Source organism: Cervus elaphus, chromosome 14, assembly GCF_910594005.1.
Source record: "Cervus elaphus chromosome 14, mCerEla1.1, whole genome shotgun sequence".
Classification (NCBI taxonomy): Eukaryota; Metazoa; Chordata; class Mammalia; order Artiodactyla; family Cervidae; genus Cervus; species Cervus elaphus.
In genome coordinates, this window is record NC_057828.1 from 10795772 (window position 1) to 10814502 (window position 18731).

Genomic DNA, 18731 nt, shown 5'->3' on the forward strand with positions numbered 1-18731 from the left:
TCAGTAGTCCTTATGTAGGCTACCTGTGCATCTCTATTTCGGGAAAGGAGCTGGGCTCATTTAAGGATGGGCCTTCATTTACTGTAACTACCTCCCGAGTTCTGCTCATGTTTACAGACAAAAACCTCTGCATGAGTACAAGAGGGTCAAGGACTCACATGTATCACAAGTCCTACCCAACGCCAAGCTTGACTGATGATTAGTGAAATATGAAAAAAAGACACCATCACCACTGGCTGCTGAGGGAACTTGAGAAATCATTGTGTGCCCTCAAGGTTGGGTTTCCTTATCTGGAAACAAAGCACACAAACCAGGACATATTTTGATGCTGACAAAGCAAACACAGTCACCGTCACCTTCCTGCTCCCTCCCCATGAAGCCTGGAGATGGTTCCTGGGCCAGCATTCATGTCTGGGGTCCCTGATTAGTCAGATTCAGTTCCCTGAGAAATTCCTTCTTTGCGGTTTTACTGTTTCCAATAACTGCATGACTTTAAGAACATTATTAATTAAAAAAATGGTGATGTGAAAAACACCAGTGAATTTCTGCATACTGAAATAGACACTCGCCATTTTTTTGGTGACCAATCTTTAAATGGCAATTTACATTAAATGATTTGACTGCTCAAATGTGATAAACTAGTTCATAATATTTTTCCCAAGAAGTTATACTTTTCTGTGGATGATTTGAATTTCTTAAAAATCTCAATGATGAAGTTGGAGTTCTATTCAGAGAGTAGAAAATGAGTGAAAAAGAAAGAAGCAACAGAGATACTGCATGCTAACTTGCCATTAGTTGTGCTTTGCTCTCAGACAGATTGTGAAAGCTAGAGCCTGTGCCTTCCTCTCACTAATTTAGAATTCAAACTCATCTAAAGGTGATAGATCCTATTTTTTAAGACAGAGGCTACTGCTGCTAAGTTGCTTCAGTCGTGTCCGACTCTGTGCGACCCCATAGACAGCAGCCCACCAGGCTCCCCCGTCCCTGGGATTCTCCAGCAAGAACACTGGAGTGGGTTGCCATTTCCTTCTCCAATGCATCAAAGTGAAAACTGAAAGTGAAGTCACTCAGTTGTATCCGACTCTCAGTGACCCCATGGACAGCAGCCCACCAGGCTCCTTCGTCCATGGGATTTTCCAGGCAAGAGTACTGGAGTGGGGTACCATTGCCTTCTCCATTAAGACACAGGGCAGCTCCTCAAGCATGAATTATGACAGAATATCTCAGGTTACCTGGGCTTTTGCTTTGAGATATTTCCTGTGACATTTCCTCTTCTCAGACCTAACGGTGGCCCCACAGTGAGTGTCTGACGTGAGTGCTGGTGAATTGAGGGTTAGAGGATACCTTCCCCCTACTGAAACCGAGTTGAATGCTGTGGGGCTCCCAAGCACAGAAGCCTTTTTGTACCCAGTTTCTTGTTTGTAGGGAAGAGTCTCCAGCCTCAGTGACCTTTCCTGAGTTCCAAAGTGCAGGTTCAAATAGCTGCTAGTCTGGTAAGAGAGGGAATGCAGAGACAAGGAGCACCCAGGAAACAAGAGTGCAGTCTTGGGACAGGGCTAGTTCCTCCTCAAGGGACACACAACATCTTTGTGCTCTTCTGCGGAACTAAAACCCCAACAAACGGACGATGTTAACTACTTGACGAAGCAGTCTTCATTCCAGAGAGAAGGTCACAATTTGATAATCTGGAGAACCACAGAAGCTCATCGGAAGACCAGATGAGGCCAGACCTTGCACCCTCTGATTCCTATCAGCAACTCCACACTTGAACCATTGCTATGAAACTTCTCACCAAATCCCTCTGGGTTGAGACACACAGTTTTGAGGACCTTAGCCCACTGTGCTCTCTTTTGCCTGGTAAAGAAATAAAGCTATTTTTCTAGACTTCACCCATCTTCTACCTCTGAGATTTGATTAGGCACCAGTGCACAGAGGCTACGATCCACCATCACAAACACTAAAGCAAACAATCCAGAGAGTGTCTGTGTTGAGAAATCGCCAGTCAAGGGCAGTGCATGTTTTACTCTCCCTGCCCTGACGTTTCTAGGGCACTTGTTCCGTGGTGACTTGTATGATCTCTGTTGCTGTGCACTAAAGTCAAGGCTTCTGTCTTCATAAATTAACCACATTTCCAAGTGAGTTCAGACTGGTCTCCTGTTATCTCTATACCTAAATTTAGCAGCTCTCACTGCTGGTGGATTCCTGCTGGCACTTTCACAAAGACAGGAGAGTTCCTTTCACTGTTTTTCTCCAAGTTGTGCGGCCACCAAGGGTACCCTGTTATCTTCCACTCATTCAACACTTGACGTACAGAAGTACTTATGCCTGGAGCAAAGTACTATTCTATTCAAGAAAGCACTCACTCCTACCTCAGGTCAATTTGCTTTTACACATCTACCACGGTGAGATGCTGGAGATCTTAATGAGGGTTTTGAATAGTTTCCTCAGGTTATAAAAGTTTATTCTAGGAAATAATGTATGAACCAGAGGAGCTATTAAGGTTTTAACTTTTGCTTATGTTATTTCCCCATCTAAGAGCAAGAGACATTCACCATCTCAGCATTTCCTTTTCTTATTAATAAGACTTCATCTTTGTTTCAGTTTGGGGTGTGGTTAGGGAACATAAATTTGACTGTGTGTGCAACAATTCTAACCTGGTCACTAAGTGATCCCATGTTCAGGACTCACTCATGTTCCAGCTCTGACCTCTGCTAAATGTATAACTTTGAGCAATTTTTGTTTTGTTTTTAGTGTAACTGAGCCTCAATTTCCTAATCTGTAAAAGGGTCATAATTTTAATACTACTCTAACATAGTTTGCCAAAATGACAACATAAGATACTTAGTGTGATTATTGGAAATATACCTATCAATTTCATCAACCTGATTAAAACTCTTAAAATATATTACCATTAATTTTTGATAAGATGCAAGATCCTTAGTGGTGCTTATAAGGCCTTGAATATTTTGATCCTCTTCTCACTTCACATTGAATTCCTCATTATTTTGCCTTCCTCTTCCTTTGCATCTGTCTCAGTGTAAATAACCTCTGTAAGACATTAGTAAGCTTTCCTAAAGTCCTCAATTACTTTTCCTAAACTCTTTCTTCTTGGTAAACATCATGGCAGATTTTCCTTTCCACGGATTGCCAAGGCAACATCTTCCACCTCACACTTTGCTCTGCAATGTGATGTTGCCCCTCCTCTACCAAGAGATAAGAAGCTATGTCTTATGAAAAAAGAAAAAAAGAAAAACTATTAGAGGGTCCTGTGACTGCCTTGAACAAGAATAGAGTAGAGAAGGATGCTTTGCTTATTTCAGGTGTATCCTTAACTGGATGGGCAACTTCTGTATCCTGTCCTGAGACAATTGCGCATGCGGTGCTTTTATCATATTCTGAACCCAGTCATCATGCAGTGAGAAACCCAAGTCACACGGAGAGGCCTCCTGGATGCAATTATTAACAGATGATCTTCTAGTCTCCTAGCAATGGGAATAATTTTCGTTGGATGAGCAGACCAGGTGAGGATTCAACCAACTCTAACATGCCAGTATTGAATGGCAACTGCATTAAGGCCTCAGATCAAGAGATGTCCACGGGAGTCCTATTTACAGCAATGCGAAAATCAATTATATTAGTCAAGTAAGTTTTGGAGTGTTTTCCTCTTTAGTTTCAAATAATTAGAGCAGATTTTGGTGAAGTTTTCTGTTTTAGTTTATTGATTTGTTTTAGTAGCAGAATTTCTAGAGCCATACTTAAAAGCATCATTTGTGACACCATTCCTTATTTTGCTTTGTCTTTGGATTCTTTCCTCTCACATGCAGTTCACCTTCTGTGTACAATTTCAGAAAGTCCACAGACTCCCTAAATCTCATTCATTAATAAATCTTTCTAGGCAACTACAATTTACCTTAAAATATTCTGTTTCAGAACATTTAACTTTTTTTTTTAAGTCTTTATTGGATTTGTAACAACATTACTTCTGTTTTATGTTTTGGTTTTTTGGCCTCCAGGCATGTGGATATTAGCTCCCCAACCAGGGATCAAACCTGCACCCCTTGCATTAGAAGGCAAAGTCTTAACCACTGGACAGCCAGAATTTGCTTTCTAATGTCCTCCTCTCTTTGATATTTTCAATCATGTTTTTCTAATAACAGTGAAACTTAGTACAGAACAGGAAAAAGACAGATAAATGTATATTAGTTACAGGCTGAAAACACCAGTGACGCTAACACCTAGGATGTATCATATTCATTATATAACAAAATCAGGTTTACAAGGAATAGAGTTATTCTTAATTTTAATTTTGAAAAGCTATGTATCTATTCAGTTTTTAGTTTATTTGTGTATTTATTCACTGTTTTCTCACTGTTCATTTAGTAAACATGGATGAAGCTCCAATTAAGTTCTGGGCCTTGTGCACAGAAATGCAGACATAGAGATGAATGAGGAAACATTTTTTTCCCCCTCAAGACACCCACAGACTAGCTGCAAAGACAGATATGCAAACAAACAATAGAATTTCTTTAGTACAACAGTAAGAGCATCAGAGAACATCTTCTTTCGTCATTTATGACCTTCATTTTGAAGATGAATGGGAATTTTCCAGGAAGGAAATAAAAGGTAATGACCATTAGAAAAGGGCAGGAGATAGCAGCTGGCAGTTAGAAAAGATTAGAACTGTTGAATAATTCAATGTGAATGGAAGGTATAGCTGGAGATAACCTTGGTGATGTAATCAAGGCCATGTTAGGGTGTTTATTTATTGTTTAAAAGTGAAATGTATTTGACATATAACATTGTGTAAATTCAAATTCAAACTGTAAAACACATTGATTTGATACATATTTATTATAATATGATTGACATCATAGCAATAATCAGCTTCATTATCATGTCATAAAATTTTCATTTGTTTTTAGTGGCTGGAATAATTAAGACCTAGTCAGATAGAGAAAGACAAATCATGTATGATACCACTTATATGTGGAATATAAAAATGCCACACTAGTAAAACAAGAGAGCAAAATGGTGGTTACTAGGAGATGGGGTAGGGGAGATAGGACAAATGTTGCTTAAGGATATAAACTTGCAATGAGTAGTAAGTCAGTCCTAGAGATGTAACGCATAGTATAGTTATATAGGCAACAATACTGTATTATAATCATCAAACTTATCAAGAAACATGCTAGGTTGTTTAGACTTGTTCTGGAAGGGAACAGGGAGCTATGAAGGGGGTTCCATTAAGAGAGAAAAATAATCAGGATTTATTTTTCCTCCAAATGATCACTTTTGAAGCAATATGAAGGAAGGATTAAAGAATAAATTTCAGAAGGAACACTATGACAGTGGCCTTTCTAAAAGTGAACTATGTTGGAAGAGAACTAAATTAATAAAGTGGCAGCAGGAATGAAAGACGATAGGTTCAGAGATGTATTTGGAAGGCAGAATTTGCTGATCCTAAACATCGTTTTTTTTTTTAAATTTTATTTTACTTTGGAGTATAGCTGATGAACAACACTGTGTTAGTTTCAGGTGTATAGCAGTGACTCAGTTATACACACATTTACTCTTTGTCAGTGTTTTCCTATATAGGCTGTTACAGAGCATTGGGTAGAATTCATTGTGTTATACAGTACGTCCTTGAGGCTTACTCATTTTAAATGTAGTAGTGTGCACATGTCAATCCCAAACTCTGACTATACCTTTCCCCCATCCTTCCCTCCCTGGCAACCACAAATTCTTTCTGCAAGCCTGTGAGTCTTTAACTGCTTTGTAAATTAGTTCATTTGTATCATTTATTTTAAGATTCTACATATAAGGGATATCATATGGTATTTCTACTTCTCTTTCTAACTTACTTCAGTCAGTAAGACAATCTCTAGGTCCATCCATGATGCAAAAGGCATTATTTATTTCTTTTTAATTTCTGAGTAATATTCCATTGTTATTTTGCCAACAAAGGTCCGTCTAGTCATGGCTATGGTTTTTCCAATGGTCATGTATGGATGTGAGAGATGGACTATGAAGAAAGCTGAGCGCCGAAAAATTGATTCTTTTGAACTATGGCGTTGGAGAAAACTCTTGAGAGTCCCTTGGACTGCAAGGAGATCCAACCAGTCCATCCTAAAGGAGATCAGAATACCGGAGTGGTTGCCATGCCCTCCTCCAGGGGTTCTCCCCGATCTAACCTGTGTCTCTTATGTCTTCTGCATTGGCAGGTGGGTCCTTTACTACTAAAGCATTAAAATATCAGGAAGGAGACAATGTGGGAAATTATGTGTCTTATGGCCAATCAAAATGATATAATACATTCAGTGTATAAATGAGTGTATATGTATATGTATGTATAATGTATATTCTCAGAAACTAAAAGGAAGAGTTAAAGTAAATATTAACAACTTACATATTCCTATAAGTGCAAACACAAGTATATATTATTAACTGATTATTTATGCCCAAAATTGTGCTCAATATTTAATATTAATATATATTTAACATACCTTTAATTAGCCTTTAGACTTGAAAAAAGTGAACTGAGGTTTTCATTTGATTTTGGAAACACGAAGTACATTTTGGAAAAAAAAAAAAGGAGTAGCTTTAAAAGTAGCACTTTTAAAGGTGAAAACATATTTCAAGGACTTCTGGATTTCTGTCATCTAGATGAGAGATTAATAACAGCTTCAATATTAGTGTTTTTGTAAAAGTCAGATTGCACCAGGTTTTCAAGCCTGCTGGCATGAACTGAATTTTTTTAATAAGAAGTGTTTTAGGTTACCCTTTTTGCATCAAGAAGAAGATCCATTAGTGTTACAAACTTTGTTCTGTATCATCTCTTGGTTTTCAAAGTTGACATTATGAAAGAAGTTACTAGAAAACTATTCAAATTTTCGTTATTTGATATGAATCACCAAAATTTAGCAGTCAGTTTGACTCCTGCTAATGAGTTAAATAATTACACCTCTCAGGGAATGACAAATTACTTAAAGTTTTCTTTCTCAACCAAAAATAATATGTAAAGATACTGAATGACTTATGGAACTGATATTTCTCCACTGATAAGTTCAAAGCTATAATTTGATTTAAAATGAGGGTACCATATCTAGATTAGTGTATTTTTATCAGATAATTATTGATTTTGACTGAAATTACTGAGCAGAAACATGCGAAGAAAAATTTTTCATGTGATATTAAGCACAAAATGTGACAAAAGATATCAAAACTGTGAAGCATCTTAAACAGTGGGCAAAGGGCAGAGGTTCTTTCTATGTATCATTTTAATGAAGATACTTTAATCAAGATACAGGTTAGTGTGCTTACAATTAAGTATAGGTATGAAAAATGAGACTGAGATTAATGAAGTAAACAAGATTATAGCAGCAGAAAACCTGGAGTTATTATTTAAAGCCTAAACCTATGCTATACCTAACTGAAATAATTATAAGCAAAAGAACAAACACAGTCACAACAGAGTTGTGTGATATAAAGAATATATATGTATATACATATATATACACACACACATATATAGTAGAATTTATATAACTCTAGATGTATTAGAGCATATATAACTAGATGTATTAAGAGTTTTATATATATATATATATATTATATATATATATATATATAAAACATGAAATTGGGGACCCAAAAGAGTGATCAGAATTTGTAAAAATAATCTAAATAGCATTATCCAAATCTCAGATTATGGAATAGAATGGGAACTGATTTTAAGACTAAAAAAATAAAAAAAATCCAGTTTTATAAATAATTAGTAGTAAACTTGGCTTGATTAGTTCAAGTTACTTAGGGTCAAAATGGATGTTCATTTAAGCAGAAGTAATTAAGTTTTCTAACAGAATATTTGTCGTAAAGCCGCTGTCTTTGTTAAATTGTCTCACATGCTCTTTTCAGCACCTAAACATCCTCCATAAATTTCTTGCTCCTTTCTCTCCATGTTGTGCTTCCTTATTTAAAAAAAATAAACAAACAAAACCCCCAAAACTTCCCCTGACCATGTTATTTCATCTAGTTCTGGCCCCATTACATTCCTCTTTATTATAACATTTCTCAAAACATTTTTTTCTATCTTCAATTCTTCACCAAATGTTTTACTTTTCTTTATAGTGGCTTCATTGAAATGTAATTCATATAACACAGTTTACCTACCTAGCGGGTATAACCTACTGTTTACTACACAGGCAGAAATACACAACCATCCTTCTTCTCAACTGTATAGTCTCCATCACCACAAAAAGAAACCATGAACACTTTAGATACTACCATTTTTTTTTTTAGTAGTTTTTTTTTTTTTTTTTTTTTTTAGGTATTACCATCTTATATTCACATTAAGCCCTCAACTCAAACCTGAGAAACCCTTAACCTGCTTTCTGTCTCCATGAATACGTCTCTGCTTAGTCACTTTAGACCTCTCTGACTCTTTGTGACCTTCTGGACTGTAGCTGTCAGGCACCTCTGTCCATGGGATTTGCCAGGCAAGAATCCTGGAGTAGGTTGCCATGTCTTTCTCCAAGGGATCTTCCTGACCCAGGGATCAAAACTCTGTCTCCTGCATTGCAGGTGAATTCTTTACCACCGAGGCACCAGGGAAACCCTTCTGTCTCTATAGATTTACCCATTCTGGACAATTCACATACTATGTGGCATTCTGTGACTAGCTGCTTTCACTTAACATCATAATTTCAAAATTCAGAAATATTGTACCATGTATCACTGCTCCATCACTTTTTATGACTAAATAATATTCCAGTGTATAGATATACTGCATTTCATTTATCCATTTGTCAGCTGATAGAACTCAGGTTGTTTTCATCTTTTGGCTATTATTAATAAGGTTGATATAAATATTCTCCTAATTTTTGTGTGGAAATGCATTTTAGTTTCTCTTAGGTATCTACCAGGGTGTGGAATTTCTGGGTAATAAAGTAACATATGGTAATGTTTCACAAATCACCAGATTGGTTTTCAAGTATGGCTATAGCATTCAGCAATACGTGAACTGTGAACTTCCAGATGTTTAAGCTGGTTTTAGAAAAGGCAGAGGAACCAGAGATCAAATTGCCAACATCCGCTGGATCACCGAAAAAGCAAGAGAGTTCCAGAAAAACATCTATTTCTGCTTTATTGACTATGCCAAAGCCTTTGACTGTGTGGATCACAATAAACTGTGGAAAATTCTGAAAGAGATGGGCATACCAGACCACCTGACCCACCTCTTGAGAAACCTATATGCAGGTCAGGAAGCAACAGTTAGAACTGGACATGGACCAACAGACTGGTTCCAAATAGGAAAAGGAGTATGTCAAGGCTGTATACTGTCACCCTGCTTATTCAATTATATGCAGAGTACATCATGAGAAACGCTGGGATGGACGAAGCACAAGCTGGAATCAAGATTGCTGGGAAAAATATCAATAACCTCAGATATGCAGATGATACCACCCTTGTGGCAGAAAGTGAAGAGGAACTAAAAAGCCTCTTGATGAAAGTCAAAGAGGAGAGTGAAAAAGTTGGCTTAAAGCTCAACATTCAGAAAACTAAGATCATGGCATCTGGTCCCATCACTTCATGGCAAATAGATCGGCAAACAGTGGAAGCAGTGTCAGACTTTATTTTTGGGGGCTCCAAAATCACTGCAGATGGTGATTGCAGCCATGAAATTAAAAGATGCTCACTCCTTGGAAGGAAAGTGATGACCAACCTAGATAGCATATTAAAAAGCAGAGACATTAATTTGCCAACAAAGGTCTGTCTAGTCAAGGCTATAGTTTTTCCAGTGGTCATGTATGGATGTGAGAGTTGGACTGTGAAGAAACCTGAGCGCTGAAAAATTGATGCTTTTGAACTGTGGTGTTGGAGAAGAATCTTGAGAGTCCCTTGGACTGCAAGGAGATCCAACCAGTCCATCCTGAAGGACATAAGTCCTGGGTGTTCATTGGAAGGACTGATGCTGAAGCTGAAACTCCAGTACTTTGGCCACCTCATGCGAAGAGTGACTCATTGGAAATGACCCTGATTCTGGGAGGGATTGGGGGCAGGAGGAGAAGGCGGCAACAGAGGATGAGATGGCTGGATGGCATCACCGACTGGATGGACATGAGTTTGAGTAAACTCTGGGAGTTGGTGATGGACAGGGAGGCCTGGCATGTTGCAATTCATGGGGTCACAAAGAGTCGGACACGACTGAGTGACTGAAATGAACTGATACCATTTTATATTCCCACCAGCAGTCTATAAGGAGTTTGATACTTCTCATCCTTGCTAACACTTATATAATCTGACTTTTTGATTATAGCCATACTAGTGAGTATAAAGTAAAAGAAATCTCATTGTGGTTTCAGTCTGGATTTCCCAGGTAGTTAATGATGTTGAGCATCTTTTTACGTGCTTATTGGTCATTCACATAACTTCTATATAGAAATAGCTCTTCAGGTCCCTCATCCATTCTTAATTGTGTTGTCATCTTCTTATTGAACTGTAATGGTTCTGTATAGCCTAGATAAAAAGTACCTTATTATAAATTTAATTTTCAAATAATTTATCTTTTCACTTTACTTGATAGTTTCTCATGAAGCAGAAGTGTTTTTATTTTTTATGAAATCTAATTAAATTTTTTTCTTTTGTTGCTTATACTTTTGGTGTCATATCTAAGAATTGTCTATGAAATCTGAGGTCACAGAAATTTATCCCTGTGTTTTCTTCTTAAAGTTTTGGAGTTTCAGTTTTTATTTTTAGATGTTACATCTACTTCTAGATAATAGTATAAGGTAAGAGTCCAATTTTATTATTTTGCTTATTCAGTTGTCCCAGTATCAGTTGTTGAAAAGACTATTCTTTCTCCATTGAACAGTGTTGATACCTTGCTAAAAATCAATTGACCACAGATATAAAGTTTTATTTCCAAACTCTCAGTTCTATTCCACTGGTCTATGTGTCTATCATTATGCAAGTACCACACTGTTTTGATTACTATGGTTTGTAATTAAGATCTGAAACTGGGAGCTATGAGTCTAGCAACTTTTAGTTTTTAAGGCTGTTTTGGCTTTGTAAGTCCTCTGCCACTCTACATGAATTTTAGACTGTGTGTATCAATTTCTGCAGTGAATCAGTTGGGATTCTGATAGAGATTGTGTTCAATCTTTAGACAAATTTGGTGAGTACTGCAATTTTATGTACTATATTGAATTTAGTGAACATTTTCCATTTATTTGAAACATTTTTAGTTTATTTCAACTCTTTCATTGTCTTCAATTTATATGTTTGCAGTTTATTGGTTAAATTTATTATATTTTTCTTTCTGATGCTATTATAATTAGAATTGCTTTCTTAATTCTATTTTGGATTTTTCATTGCAAGTGTGTGGAAATACAATTGATTTTGTATATTGATCATGGGACCGGCAAAACTGCTAACATGTTTATTAGTTCCAAAACTGTTTTCAGCATTCCTTAGAGTTGTCTATATACAGGATTTTATTGTCTAGGAAAATAGATTTTTTCAGTCTTCCTTTTCAATCTGGATGCCTTTAATTCATTTTCTTGACTAATTGCTCTGGGTAGATTTCTAGTGTATATCCTTGTCTTGATCCTGGTCTTTAGCTGGTTAATTTGTTTTTAAATTGGTGACTCATTAATTGATTTTTCAACTTTGAACCCACTCCTGGAAATAGACCCTCTTCTCTAGAGTGCCTTGACATCAGCTCTCTGCCTAAGGAGGGAGAAGAACATGTGGATCACAGCATTCCAGACCCTCTTCTTCCTTTGGGTACTACTTGGGCTCTCACTAGTTTGTCCATCTGAGATGAGAACCCCGTCGCTGAAAAACATTCTAGACCATCCTCACTGAGGCCACAGTGACCCTGAAAGCCACTTTGGTTGTCTCCTGACTCTATAATTAGGTAGTGCAAACAGCAGGTGATGAGATCATTAGCCATAGTCAGATTTCCATATTTGCTCAAGCAGCTCCTACTGGTTATTAAGCCCAATTAAATCTCCTTATGAGGTCAGTTCTATCTATCCACAACACAACCCAAATCTTAACTGACAAACATGGACACAGAAAAGGCAGCTACAGTCAAAATAGAAAATCTAACAACAAAAAATATACATAAACAGGTAAAAATGATATTTAGGTACCCTCTCCTGGACCATCTGGGCAAGAACCTTCCCAAAGGAATCTCTAGGTCTGGTTATTCAAACATGAGGTCTCAATGGAGGAGACGGATAAGCTCCTCAGTCCATGTACCTGGTTACCACAGGCAACACTGCTAGGGCCCTCATGATCGTCCTATGATTAATATGAGTGCTATTCCCTTTGATCCATCCCATGAATCTGGAGATGCATCAAGCGCCTCACCAACTTTGACCCAGGTCTTTGGGGCTTTAAAGAGTAAAACAAAACAGAAAAAACAAAATAGTACTAGAGGTTAGGCCAAGGTCCATGTGTTCCCAGGAGAACAGAAGGGTCTATGTGAGGGTTAGAGTCCAAAGGGGAGTGGGAAAGAATCACAGCCTCTGATATGGGGGCTGAGACTACCACCTCTGGGACCACTGTCCAAGCCTGACTATAGGTGGGTCCTCTAGGGCTCCTACCAATCCCCAAAGCTGTACGTCCTGCCATTGAATGAACAGATCTATTATCTATGTGCCCTCCTGCTCACTTTTGCCCCAAGTTCCTGTCAGCAAGTACTGAAATCAGGGTGACACTTGTGGGGTATACAGAAGACCATGTACCCACTCTGCTACCTACACCTGCACCCAGTGCTGTCGGCTCTCAAAAACAAAGCTGGCAGTTTGTCTTTTTGAATTGCAGTTTTCTCTGGGTATATGCCTAGTAATGGGATAGCTGGGTCTAATGGTAGTTCTCTTTTAGTTTTTTTAGGAACCTGCACACTGTTCTCCATAAGTGTCTGTACCAATTTACACTCCCACCAGTGGAACATGAGGGTTCCCTTTTTCCCACACCCTGTCCAGCATTTACCTTTCATAGATTTTTTGAGGCTGGTCATTGTGATCTGTGTGTGGTAATACCTCACTGAAGTTTGGACTGCATTTCTCTAATAACTAGTGATTGTTGAGCATCTTTTCATGCATTTGTTACCCATCTGAAGGTGATGTAAATGGGAAGGAAATTGGAAAAAGAGAGGATATATGTATACACATATATGTGTGTGTATGTGTGTGTGTATACATATATAAAATTCATTCTGAAGTACAGTAAAAAAAACTACTACAACACTGTAAAGCAACTATTGTTTGTTTTTAGTCATTCAGTCAGACTCTTTGCAGCCCTATGGATTGTAACCTGCCAAGCTCTTCTGTCCATGGGATTCTCTAGGCAAGAATACTGGAGTGAGTTGCCATTTCCTTTTTGAGGGGATCTTCCCAACCCAGGGATTGAACACAAGTCTCCTGCATGGAAGGTGGATTCTTTACCATGGAACCACCTGTAAAACCTAAAAGCAACTATATTCCAATAAAATTTTTAAAAAAGAAAGAAAGAAAATAAATAGCTAAAAAGAAATACTGGCTGCCTGGTTTAGTTGCATAGTCATGTCCAACTCTGTGACCCCAAGGACTGTAGCCTGCCAGGCTCCTCTGTCCATGGAATTTTCCAGGCAAGAATACTGGAGTGGCTTGCCATTTCCTTCTCCACCTGGCTGCCTGAGGAAGAAATAAACAGCTGTCCTCACTGCTGAGCCCCAGGAAGACAAAGCCCTCTCTGAGACTGTTTATCTGTTCAGCAGCCCGGTTTTACCTGTGTGGAGGGCCTCAGGTGCCCGGTGAATCACCTTGGATAACAAATGGCTCAACACCATTGTTCAGCAGTTGGTGGCCTGCGGTGTTTCCTGGACATTGTGAATCCTATGCGCTATGGCCCAAGCTGAAGGTACTTAGTAACTGACATTCCAAAGGCACTTTTAAGCATTCCTTTTACTGGGATGATGAGGATAGCTTGCTTTCACATGGAGTGGGTTACATCTTCAGTGTTCTTCTACAAGGATGCCTAAACTTCTGGACTGTCTGCCATCAGGAGGTAGGTCATGGCTTGGGACAAGTCCCAGTCTTGGAGGAAGAATGCTTCATCATATAGATGACATGTTCCTAGTGGGCCTAGAGCTGGAAACCATCCTATGCTGAACTCCTGAATTTTCCAGCCTAATGACCTCTGATGGTAAAGAGTCTGCCTGCAATGCAGGAGACTTGGGTTCAATTCCTGGGTTGGGGAAAATCACCTGAAGGGAGAGGCTACCCACTCCAACATCCTTGCCTGGAGAATTCCATGGACAGAGATTATAGTCCATGGGGTCACAAAGAGTTGGACACAACTGAGTGACTAATGACATCATCTAACCCTAATTAGACAGACAGACCTAGACAGCATATTAAAAAGCTGAGACATTACTTTGCTGACAAGGGTCCATATAGTCAAAGCTGTGGTCTTTCCAGTAGACATGTATGGATGCGAGAGTTGGACCATAAAGAAAGCTGAGAACCAAAGAATTGATGCTATTGAACTATGGTGTTGGAGAAGGCTCTTGAGAGTCCCTTGGACTGCAAGAAGATCAACCCAGTGAATCCTAAATGAAATCAGTTCTGAATATTCATTGGAAGGACTGATGCCGAGGCTGAACCTCCAATACTTTGACTGCCTGATGTGAAGAAGTGACTCATTAGAAAAGACCCTGATTCTGAAAAAGACTGAAGGCAGGAGAGTAGAGGATGACAGAGGATGAGATGCTTGGAGGGCATCACTGACTCAATGGACATGGGTTTGAGCAAGCTCCAGGAGGTAGTGATGAACAGGGAAGTCTGGAGTGCTGCAGTCCATGGGGTTGCAGAGTCAGACATGACTGAGTGACTGAACTGAACTGAAGGAAATTAACTAAATTACTACATAATACCAAACTGCTTAAAACTGATTTTAAGCAGAATTTAATACAAAACACCAAATATTGATTTTTCCACTTTTTCTAAGAGCGTCCTTTAAAAAACAAAACAAAACAAACACCATAATGATGCTTTTCTAGGTATAGAAAATGGGTCGAAAAGCATGCTTTTGAAATGTATGGGAATTTTGCAAATAGACCTCTGTCCCAAATTTGGATTTGAAAAAGGAAGTAAAAATTTCTTTGCTCTTGAAATCCTCTCATTTATCCTCTTGGTTTTGTTCTTGACTGCATTAACAACATGTCCCAATTTATTATCCTCAGATTCTGTTTTTAAACTCATGCTTGTCAGAGTCTGTCATCATTAGGGTTTTCTAAAGTAATTTGCATCACACGTGCATCTTATTTATACAGTGTCAGATGATGACTGACAGGGAAGCCTGGTGTGTGCATGGGGTCACAGAGAGTAGAGGACACAACTGAGCAACTGAACTGAACCCTAATTACTTCGTCAAAGTCCCATATCTAAGTATCATCATATTGGGAGTTAGGAGTTCAATGTATCAATCTGTGGGGACACATTCAGTCCATAACACTTTATCTCCCTATCTTCTATTCATCTTCCCCTGATACCTTTCTTCACCCTACTGAACTTGCTCGATTTTCACTGAACACACTTCTGCCTTATGGACTTTAATACTTCTTCTTTCGTCTGCCTGGAAATACATTCCAAATATCTTCCCATTTTCGGCATCCTACAGCTCCTTCAATATTTGACTCATCTCAGTAAATAATTCCCTAAATCTGCTCATGAATATTATAACACTCTCATTCTCCTAAATTCATTTATCTTCTTTCACAGCACTAATCACCAGTGACCCTGCATGGCATGGCTCACAGCTTCATTGAGCTATGCAAAACCCTTCACCATGATAAAAGCTGTGAACCATGAAGAAGCACCTAGTAATAGTCTACATAAAATAAAATTTTAGGATTCTCAGCCTCTCATGAAAATTGAAACTTTATTAGAGCAGAGATTTTTTTTTTTCAGTTTACTGTTACATTTCCAACTACTATAGTCATGTATGACACAATTAAAAATGCATACTTTTAAATTGACTCAAATTAAAATGAAGTAATTTAAGTCATCTGAGGAAATATACAATTAAGTTATTAAAATTATGACTGAATGTCAGTAACATAATTTGTTGTTTAGTATCTGTTCTTCATTATTAGATGGTATGCTCCATGAAGCAATGATTTATTCAGTACTGAAGTTTTAGCAGTCTGGACACCGCTTTGTTCATCACTGGAGTTCAGTCAGTACTGTTGAGTACATGGCCATATTTCTATTAATTTATCTTATATAATGATAGCTTGTTGCCAATAGCACTCCTGTTGGATTTTCTGCTTTGAACTATAAAACTCTTAATCTAAACTACTATGCACTATTCTGTATTGTCTGTGTGTTATGTCTGTGTTACAATAGCAAATGCAAGACACTCAACTTTGTGTAGGAAAAACTCTTCCTTTTGAATTTAAAAGATACTTTTTAGAGCAATTTTCAACTATTTTACACATAATATTTTATTTTTTTTAACTCAATGACCTTAATAAACCCAGCCTGTCAAAATAATGCCACCAGCCGTATTATGTATTGCATTCATTGAAATGACTCATTTGTGGACAAACTGGTTGCTGTAAAATGTTTTCCATGAAGGCTGGCACAGGTGGTTTTTAATTTGTCTGTAAGGCAAAACCATTCCCTTTGGAGTAAATGTTTTCATTTGGATACTTCGATTTGCCATGTTTGCAAACAGTATTTTGCTCACTTTGTTGTGAAAAGGAAAGAGTAATAAGAGAGTAAATCTGAACACATACAAGTACAAATCAAGTAACTTCTTTCCTCTTTAGCTTGCTTCTTATTCTAGATAAACAAATAATGTTCAAAAATAAATTAATTGGCTTAACATACTTAAATTATGAATTTGATTATCCAAATAAACATGTTTGCTGAGAACTTTACTTTTCCACCTACTTAATACAAGCTTGGAGAAGGAAATGGCAGCCCACTCCAGTATTCTTGCCAGGAATATCTCATGGACAGAACTTGGTGGGCTGCAGTCCATGGGGTCACAAAGAGTCAGACATGGCTAAACACGCACACACAATACAGCTTAGTGAGATGACAGCAAAAAAGCACTGCTGCCATTTCGTAAATGAAGAGGAGAAAACCCAACATTATGAATTGACTTGTCCCTTAATTCCAGGGTCAAAAATAATGCCCTGGTTCATTTTGTTCTAGTATTTTCTCTATTCCATATATTAGTCTACACATATTATCAGTAGGTTGTGAATTTGGCTTTGGTTTCAATGACATGAGAATGTGTTTACATTTGGCTCTCAGACATCCTTAAAATTTCTACTGCTTTAAAGCAAATAAAACTGACCAAGGAGTCAAATGAAGATACTTATATCTAAATATTAAGAAGCCATGATTCTAATGTCATTATCATTCCTGGTGAAATTTATCTAGACTGAAAAGGTAGAACAGTTGAGACAAAGGCCAAGTTTGCTACTTTGACGAGTGTTTCGATCACAGTGCACAGGCCCTACTTCTTCTAAGTGTAACTGATGTGTAGCATGTTTAGTGTCACAATTGTATTCTAAGGTTTAGCTTTATATTCTCTCATGCCTCATTTATTATGCATAAATCTATTTCAGCAATTATGATAAAATAATGCTATCTTTGCATTTATTGTTTTAAGCTGGGGGTTAACATATATGATTAACAAAAACCTAGGTTTTAACATGCCTTACAGGCAATCCTGTTGCAATCAAAGCCATGAGCACTACAGATTTAGGGTATAGGGTGAATCTTTGGAAGAAAGGGCTCCCGTAACATAGCAGCTCAAAGATAATATATATTTTATTTTCCTTCAAACAGGAGTCTAGGTGCAGGAGGGCAGTCCATATTAGTTCGTGGTGCCACTGTTACAGGAGACTCTGCTCATAGACCCAGCTGCTGTCATTCTAAGACTGTGGAAGGCTGACTCTCGAACATACATGTATATTTCAGCTTGGGGAAATAGGAAAGACAGGATATGGAACTACTGGTGCAGGTGATGCTTACAGCTCAAAAGATAAACCCCCAGACAATGGTGGACTGAGCACCTGAATTTGTTTATTAATTACATGAAGTCCCAAACAGTCCTGTCCACTGGGTAGAGTCCTGTCCACTCTAAGAGGATCTTCAAGGACCCAGAACCCTTCTTGCACATTCATTATTTTCAACATGTGAATTCCAGGCTAGTCCTGCTTGTCTTCCTCCAGCTTGTTGTGGGGGAAATGATCATGAAGGAGCAATTTGGGGGTTACTAAGGAACACAGCAGTGGCATGGATCATTTCCATCACATCCAGTCTCCAGAATGCATGGCCATGGGGAGGAGGAGAGGAAATGTGCTCACTGACCAGCTACAAAATTTATGCCAACTGGAGTGTAATTTTATTTTTTTAAGTGGTAATCAACAATTTTCTTCTCTCTTACTTATTATTGACTTAGTCCTACTTTGATCAACAAGTTGTTATTAATTTAGCAAAAGGCTAAATTTAGTACTAAATTTAGATTTAGTACTCTAGACTTTCAAAGAAAGCATTTACTAAAACATTGCATAGGTTTAGGTAAGTGCTTTGCTTTTATTGGGAATATGGCAGATGTCAGTCTAAACAGATTTCTATATAAATGATTACCAGCTGTCTCTCTGTATAATATCTAAGAAGCATCACAGCACTTACTGAAGAATTTGTCCTTCATTAGTATGA